The sequence below is a fragment of the Zingiber officinale genome, chromosome 10B (genome assembly GCF_018446385.1).
Source record: "Zingiber officinale cultivar Zhangliang chromosome 10B, Zo_v1.1, whole genome shotgun sequence".
In the NCBI taxonomy this organism is placed as follows: Eukaryota; Viridiplantae; Streptophyta; class Magnoliopsida; order Zingiberales; family Zingiberaceae; genus Zingiber; species Zingiber officinale.
The window spans coordinates 21,220,893-21,229,221 of NC_056005.1; the positions used below are offsets into that span (position 1 = coordinate 21,220,893).

Genomic DNA, 8,329 nt, shown 5'->3' on the forward strand with positions numbered 1-8,329 from the left:
ATTAAGTGTAACAACCAGTATAACATGCAGATCTATAAAGCTTAAACACCTCTACTGCTTACTACATCACTTGTTATCTTGCATTCATTTTATTCTACAACCGAACAGAAATAAAAGGAAGTCAATTAAACCTACTGCTCATTTATTGCACACAAATCCGAACATCACATGTTTTCCTTCCATAAAATAAATACTTCTACAAGAATGCAGATTACTAGCATGCAAAGCAGTTATCAAGAGAATAACTCCCAACTAGCAGTAACCAAAAACTGGCATGTACATAAGGATACTGAGCATATAACAAACCGAACCTCCCATGCAATTTCCTCCATAGAGCAAAACTCATATAGCATACCAGCATTCACATAAGGCTACTGAGCAGTCAAAACCGAGTTTTCATATGCATTTTTTTCCATAAAACAACTCATATAAAAATTCCAGCATGCATAAAAACTTCTGAGCATTTAACCAAGCATTTAACCATCCGAATAATTCCAGCAAATTTAATATTCCAGCAGATTTAACATTCCAGCAGATTATAAGGAAGTACTGAGCATAAGTATTTACCATTTATTTGATTCTAACACATAAATGAAGCAATTTAAAACAGATCCTTAGCATTGAAAAATAATTCCCTTTTTGCAGTAATCAAAAGAACACTAGCAGTAACATTTCCAAAATCTTCCAACAAGGTCCCAAGCTTCCATTATCAGCCACCACACACACATATCATCAACGTCTCCTTGTCGCCTTCTTCTATACCACTTGAGCTTTTCCTTTACTTTTATCTATGTCTGCAGTAGGAGGAAGGTAGTATCTATAAGCTAAAAGCTTAGTAAGTGCTTTCTACTCACAAAATCCGATACGGAATGCATAAACATAAAAGAACGCAGAAAGTGCATGCTCCACATGAAAATAGCAACTAAAACTACATCATGCATCTCTAAAGGAACAACAAATTTAACTTGCTAGAATTTGTAACTTAGATAAAAGAACTTGTTCCATTTGTTCCCAAATTAATACTTTTATACTTTAAAATAATATTCAACTTTTCTTGGGCCCGGCATTGTACCACTTTGCGCGCATTTCTTAATGAGAATCGAGGTAGCTAATCCCGAAACCATTAAGACACTTCTAGACCTTGTGCCTAGGGGCAACTTGGAGCCCATCCCTTGGACCTTGTGTCTGGTACATGCCCTTTAAAAGTAAAATACTTTTCCTTATATCCTTCTTTAAATACTTCTTGTAATAAAATGCCTTGGCATTGATTTAAGCACTTAGCGTGCTTTGATTCTAAATTCTGAAATTTAGGATCAGATGGTGACTTAGTCTTGCTTTACTTGCACTTCTCTCCTTTATTCAGTATACAAGAGATTCTAAACCATATGTCACTGATATAAAAATATGAACCAGTACATATTTAAACTAAATTCCACAGAAATTTAAAAAGAACAACTATACCACTGGAATGTAACATGATATGTTCAAACCGAATTCAACAGCCAATAAAATAAACACATGGTCATAAGGAATAACCTTAATCAGGCTCACGACAGTAATAGTTTCCCCACAACAAGCTTGTAAAACTACCTTATTTCGAATCTTAACAGTCCCTTGATCATGCTGTAATTTGAAGGAAGTTTAACTACTTAATCATGCTTGAAGTGTGAGGTAAATACATCTAATTAGCATGCTGTGGTAATCAAGGAAAACCCTCAAAAATTTCTGTCCGTGCACTAAAAACACATCAAAAGATTTAAACCAAAACTTAATCCAATTTGCTAGAACAAGGGTCAAAATCCGAACCATATGATAGCATGAAAAGGTTACTTTCGTTCATTTCACAACAAAATGCAAAACAAAACCCCGAGAGCTACTCCTACCGCAGGTGAGAAGCACTTACATCGGGTTCTTGGACTTACAACCGAAGAGAAATGCTCTAGGGTTTCGGTGGAGCTTCGATTCCACCTTTTTCCTTGTATTTCCCGAGCTCCCCTTGCCGGAATGATCACCCACGAGTGGAGACCGGCCGGAAAACACCTCGCCGACGTCGAGAGGAGGAAACCCTAGCCTTGGCTGCGGTTTCGCCCGAGAGGAGAAGACGGCGCCGCGTGGGTGAGAAGGGAGAGAGGTTTGGGTTTTTAGGTTTCGGGAAAGAAATTAACCTCCTTTAATAACCTAGGTGACTCGGTTCCACCTATAACTTAAATATATTTGTTCACACACTTAGTTAATAAAACGAGCTCAGCTCGGTTGGTTGGGCCGATTACTGCTTGGGCCCGAGAAGCTGGGTTCGAATCTTAGCTCTTGCACTTTGTGTTTTTTTTTTAAACTTCCTCCTCCCGGTAAAAATGTCAAACGGACTCCAAAAATTGCATAAAAATACTCTAAAAATTACTAAAAATCCCTAGAATATTTTAAAAGTATTTTCAGACATTTTCAAAGATATTTAGAACTCAAAGTAAGGAAAATTGGGTCGTTACAAGTTTTGGCAGCGGTAAATGACCGATGTAATATTAATTAATAACACCGGTTTTGTAGCGATGGAAAACCGATGTAATATGGATATTTTTTAACAATTTGATTTCCGAAACAATGAAAAACTGACAATAATAAAAAAAAAATACACAAATATTCATAAATTATACAAATATTCTTCATTCAACAATATCCATAAAATACACAAATATTCACAAATTATATAAATAATCTTCTTACAACAGTATCCATAAAATACCCAAACATTCTTTTTACATCAAAAGCTAGCTAATAGATATCAAAATCAAGGTAGAACATTCTTTTAACAACACATCAAGGTAGAACCACACTTCAAATGTAATCTAACATGCATTCATCCCACTCGAACCGCACTTCATCAATTTTAACTCTGGAGTACTTGAGATTTGTAAACTGTAAAAACACATAAATAATATATTAGTAAACCAAGACAAAAAATCATAGTTGAAAAAGCAGTAAGGGCACCAGGTAACAAGATGACTAACTGAAATACTTAAAAAAAGAAACATTCATCAATTATCACATAAATATAAGGGATTAATTTGTAACAACAACTCAACAAAATGAACTACCTCCCTAAACTAAGGGATTGGTGTGCATTGAGATCAAGAAAGGTGAAACAAACAACTGTATATATCCACTAAAGAACTTGAGCTTTTCTGACTTGTAATTCTCTCCCCTAAACAATCTAAAACTCTTGTACGTATAAAAAGTGACAAAGAATAAATTTCCTTTAGAACCAACAGAACTATGAGATCAACTTGATAATCAAATTACTAATATTGTGGTCAATATATAACTGTATATAATTTCCAAGGCCTATAATATATGGATGAGGATGCTCAATAATACATCAAGTAAAACAAGAAATAAGTAAAGAAGTAAAACAGTTGCTAATCAAAAGGACATACCTTGACAACTACCCATGTTGGTTGTTTTTTCCCTTTCTTTCCCGCCTCCACATTATACATTTTCAAGGCCCTTCATGCATATAATCAGTGGGAATTGTATTGCCACATCAAAATACATCCATGTTTCAACAAAGGTAAGAAAAGAAGCAAAAAAATTTACATGTTGACAACATATTTCCAATACTATCACCTATTTCCTGGCATCTATTAATTTCTGCCCCCTTGATTTTCCTCAAAGGACTGTGTAGGAAACCCATGACCAGCATGAGGAGATAAAGACATGTTCTGCATATGATCCTTAAACAGTCTACACTCAATCCTAATTGGAGAATAAAAGAAGGAAAACATATAAAACACAGTTTACGTTTTAAAGAATTCATAAGATGGTGATGTCTTAAAGTTTGATTGGTGCATCAGCAAGTTGGATAAAATGTTTTAAAGTCTACAAACAGATAAGCTAGAAACCTGGTCTAATCACTGTAGGATCAATAAATTAGAAGCAGCTTGACATCTACATTTGGCAAAGTCAAGAAGGCAATAACCACTGAAAAAAGGGATTAAATTAATTGAGAATCTTAACTTGTAAAAAACCACATAGGACCACACTATATTGTAGGAGAGAGACTCACCTGCTGCCATAATATTTTTCCTTAATGGAGTCCATGTTGTAGTACGTTCAGAGGGGAAGCCCTTCATAGCAAGAAAAATACATGAAGGATTAATAGGTTGCCCTGTTTTTAGTATAGCTTTCTTCAAACAAAATGAAAGCATAATAGCACACTAGCTCCAAATTGGAAAAGAAAAAGAAATATTTGTTTACACGGAGCCCATGAGAGCACTGGGCTCTATTGGGATCTAATGCAGTTGAGCAAATAGAACAGAACCAAAAAATATGCAGTGAAATGATAGAATTTTCTGAGTGAAGCTAGCCTAATTTAGGAACTGACAGCGACCAAATAAATGATTTTGATGCAGAAAAGAAAGACAATATACCAAAACATGTATTAGTGAAAGATTAATGTTGCCGACCAGAAAAAAGAAGTCTTTAGATGAAGTTTCGGAAGGATTCATATAAATGATTGTTGCTCAAAGGAGGAATCTTCTGGTAACCACAAGAGAGATTCTAGCACAAGATTTGTTTCACATTAACACTAATTTATTGAAAGGTTCATTAAACATGAGATTGAAAAGGAACATGAATTCTTCTAGAAAAAACAATGCTCCAGCTCAAAGGAGGTGCAAAATGTGGGCTAGAGAGCACCTAGAACCTTGGCCTGCATATTCCTTGACCTCTTAGATATAACTACAATCTTGATAAAAATTAAACAGAATCAAAGCAAAAGGAATAATATTTATCCAACTCCAAGAGATTAATAGAAGTGAACTGATAAGAGTTAAGACGATATGATAGTTCGATACTTGTGAAGGCGATAGTTCATTTTTTAAATCTAGCAAGTGTATTTTCGATACTTGTGAAGGCGATATGATAGTTCGGTATATCCAAGGAATGAATATTTCAAAACATACATACCCATTGGAATAGTTTCCAAAATCTTTTTCTCGATATCTTCTCCTAGTTTAGCTGTCATATCAGATGCAATGAACCCCGACACAATAGCATTCACCTGTTAATTATCACCAAGTTAGAATTCATCTGTTAAATATCACCAATTTAGAATGCACTTGATAATTACAACAAACATAATTCAGCATGCAACTTTACAAAGTTGTGGATTTTGTATTGGCTACTTCAAGTTTCATAACACATATTTCCATTCAAAGTTTTTGAACTTTCATTTGCAAATATGCGTTTTATTAGAATTTGGAATACTAAATCATTTTAAACATTTTCCCAAAAAATTCTATCAGTTCCATTGTGAACCTATCTGAATTATGATTATATGAATGTAAATGTTGAATTTATTTAAGGTAGTGACGAGTTTTTAAAATGGTTCTAATAAATTATTCTAATAAATTATCAAAAATGAATATTATAAATATTGTTCTAATAAAATATTGTACAATGTCGGACAACAAGTAATGTATCCTAAGCTATTGTGTCAGTCATGTTGATAAGTATCACGCCGTATTGAAATCCAAAAATTTTGGACACACTACAAAATACTTCAAGCTAAATTAATAATGTTTGTTATCCTTTTGTACCTTGTATTCATATAATACAATGTCAATTCTGTACATGGACACAAAGTTAGAAGTTACGGACACAGATCAAAGTTAGGTATATAGTTATCTTCTCTTCTTTTTTATCTCCTTCCTCTCTAACTCTACACCAACACCACATGATGAAACAAGAAATTGTATCATTTCAGTCAAAGTCTAAAACTTTAGCACGATTCCAAATTCTGAGCCTTGATATTATCACACATGCATATTTGCTACTAACCTTAATTTGACTTATGTTTTATCGAAAACTTCATGCCATCTATTCATCCCATCCACCTAAATCATCAATGTTCCAACAATTTTGGCACCATTATTTCCAGAATTTAGGTATACCAAACACTTGATTGGTCTAGGTAGTATTTGAACCAAAGGGAACATTGATCTTAGCTAATGCTAAGGATCAACAAAATAAAAGAACAATCACATCAAATGATTTCCCATTTTTTCTTTATCTAGAAATCACAAACTGAGAAATCTTTTTATATCCATTTCCTCCAAATTATTTTCTAGCTCTTCTGGTAGCATTTTCCCTTCCTTGTAATAATCAATTTTAATGATAGGGTTTAATTAGAAGCAACATTTTGACAACTCAATAACAAGATTTACTTCTAGAAATCCACAATGTCTATGCTAATAACAAATGAATAATCATAAATATGGTTTTTACCAAGCCAACTGCTCATATAGATATAAATCCTTCAGGTTAAATACTATATTGAATGACTTAGCTAATTGGTAACCAACTGCTAAAAATATATATATGAAGAGAATACCTTTTTCTTCTTCATCATAATTTTTGCTGCTGCCTGCAGCAGAAATGCCATCATGGTGAAATAAGTATTCATCATAAAAGATTGCAAGATAATAAGATATGAAAATGCATGCCTGTGTGCAAAGGTAGACACCAGTAAGATTCAGGTCAATGACTTCCTTCCATTGTGATTTTTTCATTCTCATCAACAGTGTGTCTCATGACAAGATGAACATAAGTATAATTCCAGACAACTGCATTGTTAACTAAAATGTCAACTGATCCCCAAGCATCTACTGCCTAAAAAAATTGCACATGCAATAAAATAAGTCAAAGATGAAATTGTAAGAAGCCAGATCTATGCAATCTTCATTACTAACAGTTTTGACCATGGATTCCACATCCTCTTCTTTTGAAACATCTCCTCCATAAGTGAGAGCCTGACCTCCTGAAGCCTCAATCTGCATAAATCATTTTATAGTAAATGCGTTATAGTAAATGGGTAAATCATTTGATTTTTTTTTTTTGTTACGAGAAAAAGCGTTATAGTAAATATGGGTAAAAATAGATAACAAAAGTAACATCATGAGCTGATGATAAAGTAACTTACCATCCTCGCTAGCAGTGGCATTGCCTAGATCACCAGCATGTCAGTTTTCATCTTTAGGAGCACCATGTAACTTTCCAGCATGATTAAAATGAGGCCCTACAGTATACAAGAGCATGAGTACATAATCAATAATTTAATCCTTTCAATCAGAAACTTGCAACTCAATAGATCGCCATGAAGGAAAAGGTAAATAATTTTACCAGTTGACATTCATCCATTGGTGGTGTCTCCAAGAGCATGCACATGGAAGCCATGAAGCCCAGGCTTGAGTCCAGTGATGGATCCGGTGACGGTGGTTGGACCTATCACAGAGATTTACATCCCAAAATTAGATCGGATCACAAATTCATAGAAAAATCAAAATGGTTGAAGTTGAAACCCTAGATCTGAAAGGAATTTAGCATTCCACAAGTAGTATTTCAAGAGATTTCTCACCATCTCCTTCCTGGACGAAGTAAATTGTGCCCTTAACACCCTCACTATTACCCAAGACAGCAACAACCTTCACCATTTCCTTAGGTGTTCTACACAGCAGACATCAAACACAAGGTTAAAGACATCATTAAATGTCTCAAAATAAGTAGCATCGCCACTAGATGAGAAATAATCGATCTCGTCTTCCAGATACAAAAAGAAAAGCAACTCAACAATCGCTAGACTAAACGCTAAACAAATACCATCAAACTCGAGACGAAATCAGCTCTCGCTCCATCATAGATAGAGAACCCATCAAATCTCAGTAGAAAACTCCACTTTTTCTTCACCAAATCAAATCAAAGCAGTCGCATAAGTTAAAATCGAAAAAAAAAGAGATAAAACCTAAGGATCGAAAACAAAACAACAATACGATGGAAGACAAATTTCAGATCGGAAAGTATACCTTTGATAAATGGATTAAAGGAAAAAAGAAATGAGATTTACCAGATGATCGAGCACCAAAACAACAACGGGGCAGAAATAAGAGATTCAGATTAAAGAAAACAAAAGCAAATATAAAGATAGAATTATGGAAGAAGAAAGGTGGTGAGGTTGGAAGGAAGAATAAAAAAGAAACACTGAAAAAGAGAAAGAGGTAGAAGAAGAGGTCAAAAGTGCGACCTTATTGAACCAGATCCCGTGGGCGAACTGGATTGCGTGGTGGAGGTCAGAAAACGGAGAGGTGGAGGCGAGCTCCTTGGCGAAACGCTTGCTACCGCAGCACTATAGCATATCCTCCTCCGTCCACGAAAAAGATGTCATCTTTCGTAGATCTAGGAAGGGGAAGAGGGAGATGAGGCAAGGAGGAAAGTGGTGGTGGCGTCGCGACGGTATACGGTGGACGGCGCGATATAGGTTTAGGTTTGGAGGGAAGAGTGA

The 8,329-nt window shown here is 34.9% G+C and overlaps 1 long non-coding RNA gene across 1 annotated transcript; it reads right to left on the bottom strand.

Moving 5' to 3' along the window:
• Nucleotides 1-7,055: 7,055 nt before the first annotated feature.
• On the bottom strand, nt 7,056-7,464 carry LOC122028746. The gene is made up of 3 exons (XR_006124943.1): nt 7,409-7,464; nt 7,174-7,275; nt 7,056-7,069 (listed from the first exon to the last, which is right to left on the bottom strand). It is a non-coding gene; the product is annotated as an uncharacterized LOC122028746 (long non-coding RNA).
• Nucleotides 7,465-8,329: the final 865 nt, after the last annotated feature.